The sequence below is a fragment of the Octopus sinensis genome, linkage group LG3, assembly GCF_006345805.1.
Source record: "Octopus sinensis linkage group LG3, ASM634580v1, whole genome shotgun sequence".
NCBI classification, from domain to species: domain Eukaryota; kingdom Metazoa; phylum Mollusca; class Cephalopoda; order Octopoda; family Octopodidae; genus Octopus; species Octopus sinensis.
This window is the reverse complement of record NC_042999.1, coordinates 45,658,756-45,676,608: the sequence shown is the minus strand read 5'-3', so window position 1 is coordinate 45,676,608 and position 17,853 is coordinate 45,658,756. Positions and strand designations below refer to the sequence as shown.

Sequence of the window (17,853 nt, the reverse complement as noted above, 5' to 3'; positions counted from 1 at the left end):
AGTACCATGGATTATCACGTGTTGGGTGCAACTGAAAAAGAAACAGGTATCTCTCAGCCATAATATAGCTGACCATCATTATCAATTAGCATCTGTTTTCATTGCTGGCATGGTTTAAATGGTTTGACTGAGACTGGTAAGCCAAAGAGCTGTATTGGACTCTAGTCTGATTTGGCTTGGTTTCTATGGTTGGATGCCCTTCCTAATGCCAACCATTCCAATTACGATTTCATTTGGCTTCATGTGTCTCCTCAAGCATAGCAAATCCCCAAAGGTGTTGATCACCTCTCATTGCCTCAGATGATATTCTAAAATACTTTCATCTTTGGATGGGTCACAGTGTTCTCTTTCTCTTTTGTGCAAACTGTTAAATTTAACCAGAACACTCAGTACTTACAACCAACCATCATTCCATCTCTTCTGAGATGTTACATTTATATTCATCTTGTATATTGATCCATTTTTGAAAGAGGTTTGACAGCTATTTCTTGCAGGTCAAGCTAATGTGCAGCAACTAGAAGCCTCACGAACACTCCTAGTCAATCACCAAACCATTTGTGAGCCATGCACCTGCATTATCAGAGGTGATTTGTGGTAACACAATAACAACAATAACAATATATGACAAAAGTCCAAATTGCTGGAGGGAAAGGAAAGCTAACCCAAAAGACAGGAAACAGTCATAGTTAGAAAGGTAGAGTATGACCTACAACAGCTATATCAAAATGGGCAAAGGAAAGAGCCTTTATGTGATCATGTGAGCAGCTAGAAATAGCAGTCACATCTTTTGCAAATTATAATTTTTTCTTTTGTAATCGTTACCTACGTCGCCTTACTGGCACTTGTGCTGGTGGCACATGAAAAAACATTCAAACGATGTCGTTGCCAGTGCTGCTGGACTGGCTCCTGTGCAGGTGGCACATAAAAAGCACCATTAAGCGTGGCTGCTGCCAGTACCGCCTGACTGGCCCTCGTGCCAGTGGCACGTAAAAGCACCCACTACACTCTCGGAGTGGTTGGTGTTAGGAAGGGCATCTAGCTGTAGAAACTCTGCCAGATCAGATTGGAGTCTGGTGCAGCCATCTGGTTCGCCAGACCTCAGTCAAATCGTCCAACACATGCTAGCAGGGAAAGCGGACATTAAACGATGATGATGATGAGGAGGAGGAGGAGGAATTTTTTCTTTTTTCGTTTTTTAAAGAAGGACCTTATCTCTTATGAGATAATGTTACCTAAGACAATGCATGTTCGAAAAGAGAGGACAGTCATGGCCAGAACGCCTTCAATTTGGGGCTCAAACATTACCACCAACATACCATTCCATGATGCAGTCTACTCTGTCAGCAATGGCTGGAGCTATTGAACATCTATAAAAATTAACAGCAAATACAACTATTACGATCAGTCTATAATATCCAAAACTCCACAAATATGTGTGTGTGTATGCATGTATGTATTTATTTATGTGTATATACAAGTATGCAAACACACACACAGATGTGCATAAACACATACACATAGACGTACATATATAGCTTTATATTACATTAATATATATCTTTTGAGAAGTTTCCTTCTTTCAATTGAGTTGTAAAAATGAAAGAAGCTCCCGGCCTATTTTCTCACTTAGTTTCATAAGATTTATCATAATAATATTTGATAGCTGTCTGACATGATATTTTCTCTGGCTGATCACTATTGGTTTTATTCTGTGTTTTTAAGAAAGTCATTATCATGATGAATTTTATTATTCAGATTTACCAATTTATTACTTGTTTAAAGCTAAGGTGTATCCAAAATAACTTACAGTAATCTGTTGTCAAAAACAAAATCAATACAAGTGTATGTCCAAGTGTGTGTGTGTGTGTGTGTCTGTGTATTCCTGGTTGTAAAAACACAAGAAATTGTAAACTCAATTACATACAGTAATAAGGATTTTTGTATTCATTTATAGAAATCTTAACATTTTGCAGTCATGCATTTGTTTCTCTTGGTCTATAAGACAGCATATGGCACTAAAAACATGGCTTAGTGGCAGAGTGGATCTTTAGCAATACACACACATGTATATGCACATACAAACACACACATGTATACACACAAATACACACGTGTACACACAGACATGGCTCTGTGATTGAGAAGTTTGCTTCCCATATACATGGTTTTTAGAGTTCCGTCTTATTGCATAGCATCTTGGGAAAGTTGTACTGTAGTTGCAGACCAGCCTAACTCTTACAAGTGGATTTGGCTGGGAAAACTGAAAGAAGCCCATCATATATATGTTTGTGTGCATGTGTGTGTATCATCATCATCATCATCATCGTTTAACGTCCGCTTTCCATGCTAGCATGGGTTGGACGGTTCAACTGGGGTCTGGGGAGCCCGAAAGCTGCACCAGTCCAGTCAGATCTGGCAGTGTTTCTACAGCTGGATGCCCTTCCTAACGCCAACCACTCCGAGAGTGTAGTGGGTGATTTTATGTGCCACCGACACAGGTGCCAGACGAGGCTGGCAAACGGCCACGCTCGGATGGTGTCTTTTATGTGCCACCGACACAGGTGCCAGACGAGGCTGGCAGACGGCCACGCTCAGATGGTGTTTTTATGTGCCACCGACACAGGTGCCAGATGAGGCTGGCAAACGCCACGATCGGATGGTGCTTGTTACGTGCCCACAGCACGGAGGCCAGTCGATGCGGTACTGGCTACGGCCACGTTCGGATGGTTTTCTTGTGTGCCACGTGCCACCGGCACTGGTACCACAAAGATACAAATTCCATTGATGTTCATCTATTTTGATTTGTTTTGATTTTCACTTGCCTCAACAGGTCTTCACAAGTGTCACAAGAAGGAAGGTATGCACAGGTGGACTGACTACGTCCCAGGTAGGGTCCATGGGTTATGGCCTGACTAGTCTTGCCGGGTCTTCGGATGGTGTTTTTATGTGCCACCGACACAGGTGCTAGATGAGCCTGGCGAACGGCCACGATCGGATGGTGTTTGTCATGTGCCCACCGCACTGACTACAGCACTGATGGATTCTTGTGTGCCACAGGCACTATATATATATATATATATATATATATATATATATAAGATATATATATATATATATATATATATAAGATTGATTGATTGATTGATTGATTCTAGTTTCAGCTTATGAGCTGTGGCCATGCTGGGGCACCGCCATTTGGTGTTGCTACTTGGTTTCACTTCATGGAGGCTTTCTAGCAACTGCTATTTGGTGCATGAGAGAGTTCGATGCAGCTGCCCTCATCTGCCCCTCCTGCCGTGAAGTTGGTTCATCTGGGACACCTGACAGGAAGAGATCCAGCTTCATTTTAAAGACATCTGTATCCACCCCATGCAGGTCTCTCAGGTTCTTCGGGAGGATATTGAAGAGCTGTGGGCCTCGGAAGCCCAGGCTATCACAGAATCTTGTCCTACATCTTGATGGCAGGTTTGGAGTCCTAGGCACCACGCAGTGGCGCCCAGTTCTGGCATTTGCGTAACTCTCGATGCCAAAGTTCAGGACACTTCCCTCCAGGATCTTCCAGATGTATATTATGGCATATCTTTCCCGCCTACGCTCCAGGGAATATAATTTTAATCCCTTGAGTCTTTCCCAGTAGCTTACATTCTGCATAGAGGCTATCTTCTTTGTGTAGCTTCGTTGGATCGCCTCAAGTTCTGTGATCAACTTGACACTGGATGGTGACCATAGCTGAGAGCAATAGTCAAAGTGGCTTAGGACAAGTGTCTTCCAGAGGACCATCATGGTTTCTTGTTCTCTTGTTCTAAAGGTTCTAAGAATCCATCCAGCCAGCCGTCTACATTTCATTGTCAGTTTAGCAACATGTACATGAAAGGTCGCGTCATCACTCATGTGAATACCCAGGTCACGCACTGATTGTGCCTCTGGGATTGCAATCCCTCCGGGTCCAGTGTATTCATTGGGTATTGCATTCAGTTTTGCATGCTGATAGTATAAAGCTTGAAACTTTCCAGCATTGAACTGCATGCTATTCTTTTCAGCCCACTTGTATATTTCGTCCAGCTCACATTGCAGGTGTTTAGTGTCCTCAGGGTTCTGTATTGCCTGTGAAACTTTTGTATCATCTGCATAACTTGTGATCGTGGCTCTCTGCGTGGCTGAGGGCATGTCTGAGAGGGCCATTATGAACAGTAGTGGTCCCAGAACAGTGCCCTGCGGAACACCGCTCACTATTTGTGTGTTAATGGAGGTGGCCCCATTGGCTACTACCACCTGACTTCTATCCTTCAGAAAGTCATGAAGCCATTCTCCCAGTTTTCCAACTATGTTGAGATCACGCAGTTTGTGACATATCATTCCATGATCGACTTTATCAAAGGCCTTTGCAAAGTCGAGATATATCACTTCCACATTTGAGTGGTTGAGCAGCCGTTTCAGCACCCAGTCATAGTGTTGTAGGAGCTGAGTTAAACAGCTTCTCCCTGGTCGGAAACCATGTTGGGTGTCGGGCAGCAAGTCATTCTCTTCAAGGAAGGTGATCAGCTTCCTTCTGACTATTCGTTCCATGACCTTGCTGATGTGTGAGGTCAGAGAGATAGGTCTATAGTTCTTGGCTTCCGCTCTGCTACCTCCTTTATGAATGGGGCATATTTTACCTTCCTTCAGTTTTCCTGGAAGTTTGCCAGCTGCAAGGAAGCTCTGAAAGAGGAACTGCAGTGGTCTTGCTAGGACTCTCTTACATGCTTTTAGGAGGATTGCCGGGAATCCATCGGGGCCAGTAGCTGAGTCTGTTTTCATTTCATCTATAGCCTTGGTTACATCGTCTTCCTTTATATCGATGTAATCTATCGTCGCCGCCTCTGATTTTATATCTGCAGTGGTAAAAAAGTCAGTTGGATTGGTGATTTGGAGATGCCCAAGGGGTGGAGTGAAAACACTCTTGAATTGCTCATTCAGTATTTCACTTACCCTCATTGGTTTTCCTGTAAGTGTGCCATCCTTTTCGAGGAGTGGCCCTATTCTACAGTGCACTGTAGCTGTTTCTTTGGCATACCTGTAGAAAGCTCTGGGGTTAGATTTTATGTTTTCTATAGCCCAGGCTTCTTTGTCTGCTCTTTCTTTTTCATGGGAGAGTTGCAGACATTTTTCGATTTCCAACAGTTTTATTTTTAGGCGGGACTTTTCACTGCTTTCAATCTGTTTGTTTAGGCGATTTGAAAATTTCGTACACCGTCTCATTAAAATTTTCCTCTCTCTGGGGATTTTGTTCTTGTGTACAGTGGCCTTTCTCTCTGGGACACATTTGTAGCATATGGCTTGCATTACAGACATGAATTGTTGAAGTTTCACGTCGATGTCTGGCGAGGAGAGACATTTAGGCCAGTTTTGTTTGAGGATCTCTTTCTCAATTTGTTTCCAGTTTGCCTTATGGTAGTTCAAGCTGGAAAGATTTTGAGGGTTTCTTGTAGGCTGCATGTCCGTGCTCTCTTTTGGCCCGTACATGGTCAGCTATTGATATATAATATATATATATATATATATATATATATATATATACATATATATAAGAGATATATTTATGTATATATATATACATATATATAAGAGATATATTGATGTATATATATATACATATATATAAGAGATATATTTATGTATATATATATACATATGCATATATATAAGAGATATATTTATGTATATACATATACATATATATAAGAGATATATTTATGTATATATATATATATATATATATACATATATAAGAGATATATTTATATATATATATATATATATACATATATATAAGAGATATATTTATGTATATATATATACATATGCATATATATAAGAGATATATTTATGTATATATATATACATATACATATATATAAGAGATATATTTATGTATATATATATACATATACATATATATAAGAGATATATTTATATATATATATTATATATATATATATATATATATATATATATACATATACATATATGTATGTATGTATGTATGTATGTATGTATGTATGTATGTATGTATGTATGTATGTATGTATATGTATAATTCAATTTTGGGGGATTAATCGATATGCAGGTATCCTATTTCAGATAATACAAAAATAACCTAATAAGTATATCTGATAATAAACTCATAGTATCAGTTTGCACATCACGAAATAATACTTAAAGGATATTATCAAAATTACCAGCAGGGTATATAATATACTTCGTTAATTATATCCTACTTTAGTTAATACTTATATTTATTAAATATGAAGGAACTAAATGTGTTTCAGTATTGGAAGATTACAATATATATACACATACACAACTGTATACCCATATATATACATATATAAATATCTATATGCAATCGTCAGGTTTACAATTATTCCAACACATCTTCAGGTTCTATTTCAAAATATTATATATCTAATTTTATATCTAAGGGTCATATATCTAAGGGTCATAAGCCAACTAATTAGAGAGAGAGTTAGTTTAGATGAGATGCAGTTTGGTTTTGTGCCAGGGAAAAGTACCACTGATGCTATATTCCTGGTAAGGCAGCTGCAGGAGAAATACCTAGCCAAAGATAAGGCCCTGTACCTGGCTTTTGTTGACATGGAGAAAGCCTTCGACAGGGTCCCCCGATCCCTCATATGGTGGTCAATGAGGAAACTAGGAATAGAAGAATGGTTAGTGAGAGCTGTGCAAGCCATGTACAGGGACGCTGCTAGTAAGGTGAGGGTTGGAAATGAGTACAGTGAAGAATTCCGGGTAGAGGTAGGGGTCCACCAAGGCTCAGTCCCCTCCTATTTATCATAGTCCTCCAGGCAATAACGGAGGAATTCAAGACAGGATGCCCCTGGGAGCTCCTCTATGCTGATGACCTTGCTCTAATTGCTGAGTCATTATCAGAACTGGAGAAGAAGTTTCAGGTGTGGAAGCATGGTTTAGAATCGAAGGGCCTTAGAGTCAACCTAGCTAATAGGTTGTAATAAGTAGGAAGGTAGACAAATCACAAACGCCTTCAGGTAGATGGCCCTGCTCGATCTGTAGAAAAGGTGTAGGTAGAAACTCTATAAGATGCACCAAGTGTAAGCTATGGACACATAAGAGGTGCAGCAATGTCATAGGAAGGCTAACTAGGAAGATGGTTTTTGTATGTGGCAGATGCTCGGGAGCATTAACCTCTGAAAATCTGCAGAAAACAACTTCCGTCACTTTCCAGGGGGAAAAACTAGAAGTAGTTGATAGCTTCCGTTATCTTGGCGACCAAGTCAGTAGTGGGGGTGGGTGTGCTGAAAGTGTAACGGCTAGAGTAAGAATAGCCTGGGCAAAGTTTAGGGAGCTCTTACCTCTGTTGGTGACTAAAGGCCTCTCGCTCAGAGTAAAAGGCAGACTGTATGATGCATGTGTACGAACAGCCATGCTACATGGCAGTGAAACATGGGCCGTGACTGCTGAGGACATGCGTAAGCTCGCGAGAAATGAAGCTAGTATGCTCCGTTGGATGTGTAATGTCAGTGTTCATAGTCGACAGAGTGTAAGTACCTTGAGAGAAAAGTTGGACCTAAGAGGAATCAGATGTTGTGTGCAAGAGAGACGATTGCGCTGGTATGGTCATGTGGTGAGAATGGATGAAGATAGGTGTGTGAAAAAGTGCCACACCCTGGCAGTTGAGGTAGACCCAGGAAAACCTGGGTCGAGGTGGTGAAGCACGACCTTCGAACTCTAGGTCTCACCAAGGAAATGACCAGAGACCGAGACCTATGGAAGTATGTTGTGCGTGAGAAGACCCGGCAAGACCAGTGAGAACAATCAAAATCAAATCATATATCAGAAAGCAGGGGTTAAGTGACCCATCTGTTCGTGTCCGCTGTCAGCCTCGTCTGGCACCCGTGCCGGTGATACGTAAAAGCACCATTCGCTCATGGCCGTTTGCCAGCTCTGCCTGGCCCCGTGTCGGTGGCACGTAAAAGCACCATCCGTTCGTGTTCGTTGCCAGCCTCGCCTGGCCCCGTGCCGGTGACACGTAAAAGCACCGTCCGTTCGTGGCCGTTGGCCAGCTCTGTCTGGCCCCGTGTCGGTGGCACGTAAAAGCACCATCCGTTCGTGGCCGTTTGCCAGCTCTGTCTGGCCCCGTGTCGGTGGCACGTAAAAGCACCATCCGTCCGTGTCCGTTGCCAGCCTCGGCTGGCCCCCGTGCCAGTGACACATAAAAGCACCGTCCGCTCGTGGCCGTTTGCCAGCTCTGTCTGGCAACCGTGTCGGTGGCACGTAAAAGCACCATCTGTTCGCGTCCGTTGCCAGCCTCGGCTGGCCCCGTGCCGGTGACACGTAAAAGCACCATCTGTTCGTGGCCGTTTGCCAGCTCTGTCTGGCCCCGTGTCGGTGGCACGTAAAAGCACCATCCGTCCGTGTCCGTTGCCAGCCTCGGCTGGCCCCCGTGCCGGTGACACGTAAAAGCACCGTCCGCTCGTGGCCGTTTGCCAGCTCTGTCTGGCAACCGTGTCGGTGGCACGTAAAAGCACCATCCGTTCACGTCCGTTGCCAGCCTCGGCTGGCCCCCGTGCCGGTGACACGTAAAAGCACCGTCCGTTCGTGTCCGTTGCCAGCAATGCCTGGCCCCGTGCCGGTGACACGTAAAAGCACCATCCGTTCGTGGCCGTTCGCCAGCTCTGTCTGGCACCTGTGCAGGTGGCACGTAAAAAACACCCACTACACTCGCGGAGTGGTTGGCGTTAGGAAGGGCATCCAGCCGTAGAAACACTGCCAGATCTGACTGGGCCTGACGAAGCCTTCCAGCTTCACAGACCCCAGTTGACCCGTCCAACCCATGCTAGCATGGAAAACGGACGCTAAACGATGATGATGATGATGATGAATTTTACATCCCTTTAAAAATAAGCAATACAATTAAGCATTAAAGATTAAAAATTAAGAATTAAAAATTAAGAATAAAAATTGTACTTTGTAATATTAAGAATTAAAATTTATAAATTATACATTATAAATATGAATTAGTATATATATCAATCATATAAAATCAAGTACGTCAAAAACATTTTTATTCTGATGTTTAATCTTATATCTCACATTCTGTATTTGACATATACTTGATTTTACATGATTGATGTATACTAATTCATGTTTATAATGTATAATTTATAAATTTTACTGGAATAATGTTTGCCTCTCAAACCCTCTTTCATTGGGCCGAAGAGATGATAGTCCAGTGACTATGATAGTCTAGTGATGAGGAAGTGAAAACTGTAGTGAAGAAGTAGCTCAAAGAACAGTCAACAGAATTTTACAGGGTAGGGATACATGCTTGCATTCGAAGGTGGAATATTGCTATTGAGAGAAACGGTGACTACGTTGAGGAGTAGGGATATGATCCACAGAGGACCAGTTTCATTTTGATGTATGATACATGTTCTGTGTTGGTAATTATACCTGTCCTAAACAAAATGACATTACTTTCTGACTCACCCTTGTAGATAGTGTAGCTAGGGCAAATGACTAAAAAAAACCCTAGAGAAAGAGGGGATGAGAACCAAATATATGGTGCAAAAAAAAAAAGATTGAGAGAGAGAGAAACTGCACCGCTACCAAAAGATAGATATGTACTGGAGCCCCTAACCAAATCACCAACAGACAAGGGAAGAAAGCATTTTGTGCATTTAAACGTTATTTGGGTTTTGTTGTCACAGATGTAATTTTATTTTGGTATTATTCAGTGATACTTCAAACAAATATATGGAAAATAAAATTATCATTCACATGGTACATGTTCATATATATTTATTTACTTATGCACACACATATTCGTGTGTTCAACTACAAATATTTGTGTGTATGTATATTCTTTCATGAATGAACATTCAATAAAGTAAATGAAAGAAAAGTGTGTGGCTGTGTGGTAAGAAACTTCCTTCCCAATCACTTTGATTTGAGTTCAGTCCCATTGCGTGGCATCCTGGGCAAGAATCTTCTGTTATAGTCCCTACAAAAACCTATCATCCAATCTATGCAAGCATGCAAACGTGAACATTAAAATGATGATGATGATAATTATTTACATATCTTTTACTTTTTCCTTTTAATTGTTTCAGTCATTAGAGTGTGGCCATGCTGGGGCACCACCTTGAAGAATTTTCAGTTGAATGAATCGACCCCATTACTTATTTGTTTTTAAAGACTAGTACATATTCCACCGATGGAATAAGTGGCAGTTTGGCAAAAGATACCAAAAGAATAAGTGCCAGTTTTTAATCCCCTTGTGAGGGGATTTAGTGGATGGAAACTGAAAGAAGCTTGCTGTGCATGAGTATGTGTGTGATCCTTTCTGTTAGTGTCTGTCCCCCAACCACTTGACAACCAGTGTTGGTTTGGTGTTGTCCCCGCAACTTAACAGTTCAGCAAAAAGGAATGATAGAATAAGTAACAGACTTAAAACAACAAATAGAAAAAAATAATCACTGGGGTCAATTTGTTCAACTATAAATGCTTTCAAAGACAGTGCCCTTGCGTGGCCCCACTTCAATGAAGGAAACTTCAATGACCGAAACAAGCAAAAGATAAAAAGATTCTTAAAGAACATACTAGAAAGCACAGTATAACACTTAATAAAAAAATCTAACTACAATAGATATAACATGAACTAAACTGAAAAAAGAAAGAGAAGTAGAAAGCAACAAAAAACAAATGTGATAATCAATATCAAATAAGTTAATCCTTTTACATACTGTATTAGTTCATAAGTCTTGTACTTATATATGTACATTGTTCATAATTCCTATACTTGCATCGACTTCACTTGTATATCAATAAGTGAATGAGAAAAGGAGAACAAAACAAAAAAAAATGACAAGTGAAGCTCAGAATAAGATGAAAGACTATGACAGGTCTGGCCAAAAACACAAAGAAATGTTCAAAGCCACAAAACATGTCGAAGTATTAACAATATGAACCCACGTCCTCGACCATAAAGCTTTTCGACAATAACATTTTTAATGTAACATTCATAGGAAATGATAAATCTTTTAGTGCTTTATTTATTGCTTTGTGAGGGTTTTTTTTGTTGTTTTTTTTTAACCAAATCTCCAAGGAAAATATGTTCCAAGATCACATCTAAACTAAAGTGGAATTAGAGATGTTCGCAAAGATAGAAAGCCACGTTAAGTACTTTATGGTATTTAGTTTCATCAGGAGCAGATGTGAAAGCACAAAAGTGGTTATGTAAGTGCAGGCATAGCTGTGTGGTTAAGTAACTTGCTTCACAACCATATGGTCCTGGGTTCAGTCTCATCACTCGGCATAATGGACAAGTGCTGTCTACTATAGACCCAATCCAACCAAAGCCTTGCAAGGGAATTTGATAGAGAGAGACTGAGAGATGTTTATCATATATATATATATATATATATAATATATATATATATAGGCATAGGAGTGGCTGTGTGATATGTAGCTTACTTATGAACCACATGGTTCTGGGTTCAGTCCCACTGCGTGGCACCTTGGGCAAGTGTCCTCTACTATAGCCTCGAGCCAACCAAAGCCTTGTGAGTGGATTTGGTAAACGAAAACTGAAAGAAGCCTGTTGTATATATGTATATATATATGTGTGTGTGTGTATATGTTTGTGTGTCTGTGTTTGTCCCCCCAAAATTGCTTGACAACCGATGCTGGTGTGTTTACGTCCCTGTAACTTAGCGGTTCAGCAAAAGAGACCGATATAATAAGTACTAGGCTTACAAAGAATAAGTCCTGGGCTCAATTTGCTCGACTAAAGGCAGTGCTCCAGCATGGCCAGAGTCAAATTACTGAAACAGGTAAAAGAGTAAAAAGAGTAAAGAGTATATATATATATATATATATATATATATATATATATATATATATATAAGCAAGACACTTTATTTCATGTTGCTCCAGTTCACTCAGCTGTAGAAATGAGTTGCAGTGTCATTTGTGCCAAGCTGTATCAGCCTTTATTCTTCCCTTGGATAACATTCCTATTGCTAGTCTTATCAAGTAAGGGATTTTTTTTTGTTTTTATTGTATTAGGAATGGCATCCTGCTGCAAAAAACTGTACCAAAGCAGAGAGCAGAGCCTGGCACAGTCTTCTAGCTTGCCAGTTCCTGTGAAACTGTCCAACCCATGCCAGCATGGAAAACAGACATTAAATGATTATGATGATGATGGCTTTTGAAAATGTAGATCAACAGATTGTAATATCAACAAGGAATGTAAACATCAAGCCAGTGTTTTTTTGTTTTTTTTTTAGACAGTGACAGATGAAGCCATGAAATGCTAACATTCACACACACACACATATTATCAGCAACACCATTATTATCATCTTTTTTACATTGAATTTTCCATGCTTGCAAGAGTCAGATAGAATCTGGTGAGGCAGATTTTTTTACAGCCTGACGTTCTTTGTGTCACCAGTCCTCACTTACTTCCAAGCAACGTAACATTTCCAAATGGAAGGATATGTTCACGCAAGATACTGAAACCGTCTCTTCCATTACTCAAACATCCCATTTATATTCTGATCCTTGTCCCTTGTGAGTATGCCCAATACTTTGCCACCATCTCTATCCTGCTGTCTCTCACTCTCTCTCACCTTCTCCTGCACTTTTCTCAGGTTGGATAACCATGTATTTCTTTTGCTGCGGCACACCTGTTTCTGTCTTCATTCCTGATCTATCTATCTACCCCTCTCTCTCTCTCTCTCTCTCTCTCTCTCTCTCTCTCTCTCTCTCTCCCTCCCTCCCTCCCTCACTGGCAAGATAACCTTGTACTTCTACAGCAAGACACCTGTTTCTGTCTTCATTCCTGATCTATCTATCTACCTATCTCTCTCTCTCCCTCCCTCCCTCCCTCACCAGCAAGATAACCTTGTACTTCTTCTACAGCAAGACACCTGTTTCTGTCTCTCTACTTTGCTATAAGCTTTCATCCTCTGATCACCTCCTTTAATGTCCCATCCCCACTCAAAGAGATTTTTTTTTGTCTTCCAAGTACCTGGTAACCCTGTCAATGCAGGTGCCACACTGTAAAGTGGTTGGTGTCTGGAAGGGTATCCAGCTGTAAAAAATCCTGCCAAAACATTCACAGAGGTCAGGTGCAGGTTTCTGCCTGGCCGGCTCTTGTCAAACCGTTACATCCATGCCAGCATGGAAGGCAAACGTTAAACGATGATGATGACGACGATGACAACAACGACGATGAAGAACGCCACTGAAATGATGATGACACATATGAACAACTATCATGTCACAACAAGACAAGGAGACACAAAAACACACAGAGATACATACATAAATATGATTATATATATATAAATATATATATATACATATATAATCCAAGAACGTAAGGAATGGAAACAGTAAATAAAGACTACATATCTTTCATATATGTTGCATATTTGGCAAATTTCACAGCTAAACTCCAAGTTGTATAGTAACTGTCAACTTATTGAAATTTTCATTGATTTTTATATGGGACATAACACAGTTTATTAAACTCTTTTTAATGTACATAGTCCACTCTTTGTCATCAATACTAGTTGCAAACATGCTTGAAGCTTATTAGCTTTCAATACCATGATCTTTCAAGTTGCAATCTTTAACAATATGAATATATATATATATATATATACACACACATACACACATATATATGTATATATGTATGCATGTGTATATACACACACACACATTCATATATGCATATATATATACATACATATATATATATATATATATATATATACACACACACATATATACACATATATATAAATATACATATACATACATATATATAAACACATACATATATATATATTTACATATCCAGCATTCACCATGATAGATCTAAACCTTTTTTTCTATCTTCTCTCCCTCTTTATTTCTGTGTTCCTTTCTGTCAAAGAGCGTAGGCTTGAAACGTAACAGACTTTCTGACTTCCCAAGTGTTAAACTAATATTTTGAAATACAGTTCTATATTTAAGAGATGAGGAATTATTTACATTATTTACATATGACAGATATGTGTCCTCGTCTTGTTTGTTAACACAACGTTTCGGCTGATATACCCTCCAGCCTTCATCAGGTGTCTTAGGGAAATTTCAAACCTGGGTTCTCATTCCAAAGGTATTTTTCAATGTTGTTGTTGTTGGTATTATTATTATTATTATTATTATTATTATTCCGGTCACTGCCTGGAATTGAACTCAGAATCTTGGGGTTAGTAGCCCGCGTTCTTAACCACTATGCCATATGCCATAACCCCAAGATTCTGAGTTCGATTCCAGGCAGTGACCTGAATAATAATAATAATAATAATAATAATAATAATAATAATAACAACATCGAAAAATACCTTAGGAACGAGAACCCAGGTTCAAAATTTTCCCAAGACACCTGATAAAGGCTGGAAGGTATATCAGCCAAAAAAAATGAAGGACAAATATCCGTCATATATAATTAATGTATTTTGAAATACTTGTGAACTTATACAAAATACTATGCAAAAGAGTAACAGTAAGTAAAATTATTTTTTACTCTAAGTTTGAAACACTTCCATAGTTAATCAGTGTTATTGATTCATTATTTTTCTTTTGCTTGCCTACAATAAAGTGCGTTATTCTCAGAGATTTTAAGGTAGTAAAAAGGACTTTAGCATCTATTTCTTACGGTGCATGGTGGGGCATAAAGCTGACCCCTTGTTATAATTATGTATATAATTATAAAATATTATATCTCATCATCATCATCATCATCGTTTAGCGTCCGTTTTCCATGCTAGCATGGGTTGGACGGTTCTACTGGGGTCTGTGAAGCCAGAAGGCTTCATCAGGCCCAGTCAAATCTGGCAGTGTTTCTACGGCTGGATGCCCTTCCTAACGCCAACCACTCCGTGAGTGTAGTGGGTGCTTTTTACGTGCCACCCACACTGGTGCCAGACAGAGCTGGCAAACGGCCACGAACGGATGGTGCTTTTTATGTGCCACCGGCACGAGGGCCAGGCGAGGCTGGCAACGGACACGAAACGGGGCGGTGCTGGCAACGGTCGCGAAACGGAAAGTTCTCTTACATGCCACCGGCACTGGTAACACATCTGCAATTTCCATTGATTGATTTCCATTGATCGATTTCGATTCTGATCGTCACTTGCCTCAACGGGTCTTCACAAGCAGAGTTTTGACATGCCACCGGCACTGGTAGCACATCCGCAATTTCCATTGATCGATTTCGATTCTGATCCTCACTTGCCTCATCACGTCTTCACAAGTAGAGTTTTGTGTCCCAAGAAGGGAAGGTATGCATACGTAGGCTGGCTCCATCCCATGTAGAAGGCCACGGGTTATGGACTCACTTGTCCTGCCGGGTCTTCTCGCGCACAGCACACTTCCAGAGGTCTCGGTCTCTAGTCATTTCCTCAGTGAGACCTAAAGTTCGAAGGTCGTGCTTCACCACCTCGTCCCAGGTTTTCCTGGGTCTGCCTCTTCCACAGGTTCCCTCAACCGCTAGGGTGTGGCACTTTTTCACACAACTATCTTCATCCATTCTCGCCACATGACCATACCAGCGCAAACGTCTCTCTTGCACACCACAACTGATGCTTCTTAGGTCCAGCTTTTCTCTCAAGGTACTTACACTCTGCCGAGTGTGAGTACCGGCATTACACATCCATCGGAGCATACTGGCTTCATTTCTAGCGAGCTTACGCATATCCTCAGCAGTCACGGCCCATGTTTCACTGCCATGTAGCATGGCTGTTCGTACACACGCATCATACAGTCTGCCTTTCACTCTGTGCGAGAGGCCTTTTGTCACCAGCAGAGGTAAGAGCTCTCTGAACTTTGCCCAAGCTATTCTTACTCTAGCAGTTACACTTTCAGCACACCCGCCCCCGCTGCTGACTTGGTCACCTAGGTAACGGAAACTATCAACTATTTCTAGTTTTTCTCCCTGGAAAGTGACGGAAGTTGGTCTCAGAGCATTTTCAGTGTTTATTGTTCCTGAGCATCTGCCACATACAAAAACCATCTTCCTAGTTAGCCTTCCTTTGACATTGCTGCATCTCTTATTATATCTATACATATAAATTTGATGTAGGCGATTCTGTCTTGTCTTGGGATTCACTGTCAAACGGCTGGATGGAATTGCACAAAAAATTACACAGATGTGTAGAATGATCCAGTGGTGATGCTGGGCTTTCTATTTTCCATAGCTCCCATGGTGACCGAGATAATCTACTACAATAATACTCTTGTGTTTATGAATGAGAAAGGAAGGGGTGAGCGTTTCAACTCTGTGTGAATATATGTGTGTGTATGTAAAAGGAGGTTATGTGAATGTGAGTGTGTCTGCATGTGTGTGTGTGTGTGTATGTGCATGCGTGTGTGTGTGTGTGTGTGCATGTGTGCATGCAATGGAAGTGGGATGGTTCATCTTTGTCCATTTAGTATTTGGGTTTATTTTTTGATTTGGTTGAATCTTCGTTGGTCTTTTTTTTTTGTTGGTCAGTTATTTTTAACGCTTTGACAGGAAAAAAAGTTATTCTAAAATTGTTTTGTAACGTAAGCGTGCCCGAACAAGTCAAGTGCTTAGAGCAGGTTTTACAGCCACATCATCCAAACCAACCAGGTGAAACTGGGCTTAGCTACTAGTATATATATATATATATATATATACACATAAAACACACACACACACACACACACAAACACATACACACACACACACATACACACACACACACATATATATATATATTACACACATATACTAGCTTAAAATCTACCCTAACAGGCGACTTTTAAGCTAGCTCCTGTGGAGGGCTCTTCATTGGGTCTTGAGCCCAATAATGACACTTCAGGCATTGAGTACATATTAAATTTTATTAAATTTGACAAATATTTTCAAGCAATGAACAATTTTCGTCAAAACAATGATTTAATTTGTGGACTTGGAACTTATTGCAAAGCTTCATGATAAACAACATTTTTTATCTTCCCATTCCAGTGAGGTCAGTACAATTGTCTTTTTCTGTCTAACTTCTTTCTTTCTCTCTCTCTCTCTGTTGATTGTTTTCAACCATCACCATCACCAGTACCACCACCATCGCTTAGAATCGAACTCGGAATCTTGGGGTTAGTAGCGCACGCTCTTAACCACTATGCCATATGCCCTTCTAATTCCTTAATCGTCAATTACAATTTTCTATCCATATTTTTACTTACTTAACTAAAATATTCTTCTCTCCTTATATTTCTACTCCCTGCCCCTCCAATCCCCTCCACCCATAAACATACAAATACATACGCCAGCATACATCTTCACCACTTCATTCGTTTCTTTTCTTCTTTTGTTCTTTTTCTTGTATCAATTTATGCCTTTTGACCATAAAACCACTAACCATGCTTAAACTTTGCTTTACTAGTCATACATACTTTCTTTTGCCCCCCCCTCTCCCCCATGACCAAAACTATTTCCTCATCCTCTCCCTTCCAATTTCTCTTCTCTTAAAATGCCAAGTCCATTATTGAATTCTGTGATTAAGCTAAAACTACTATATCATTTCTTTCTCTTCTTTCTTCCCTTCTTCCATTACTTATTTCTCCCCTCATTCATATACCCCTCATACACTGCACCTTCCATGCATTTTGATTGAAATTTTTGCATCAACATGTGCTTCCTTGCAACAACGTAGCCTTTAATCTAATCAAGTGAGTTATTAAAATTACAAATGTATTCTCAGTAAATTTTGGAATCTTCTTACACTGCATTCTGGCACAACACATGGTTTT

At 40.2% G+C, this 17,853-nt stretch overlaps 1 protein-coding gene and 1 long non-coding RNA gene across 2 annotated transcripts in view; both read right to left on the bottom strand.

Annotated features, from left to right (window-relative positions):
• The window catches only part of LOC115209444 (putative mediator of RNA polymerase II transcription subunit 26), a 581,370-nt gene that overhangs the window by 402,596 nt on the left and 160,921 nt on the right, over positions 1–17,853 (bottom strand). The gene's annotated exons all lie outside the window — the stretch shown is intronic.
• On the bottom strand, positions 9,377–16,815 carry LOC118762440. Its single transcript, XR_004998192.1, has 3 exons — positions 16,790–16,815; positions 10,993–10,995; positions 9,377–9,508 (listed from the first exon to the last, which is right to left on the bottom strand). It is a non-coding gene; the product is annotated as an uncharacterized LOC118762440 (long non-coding RNA).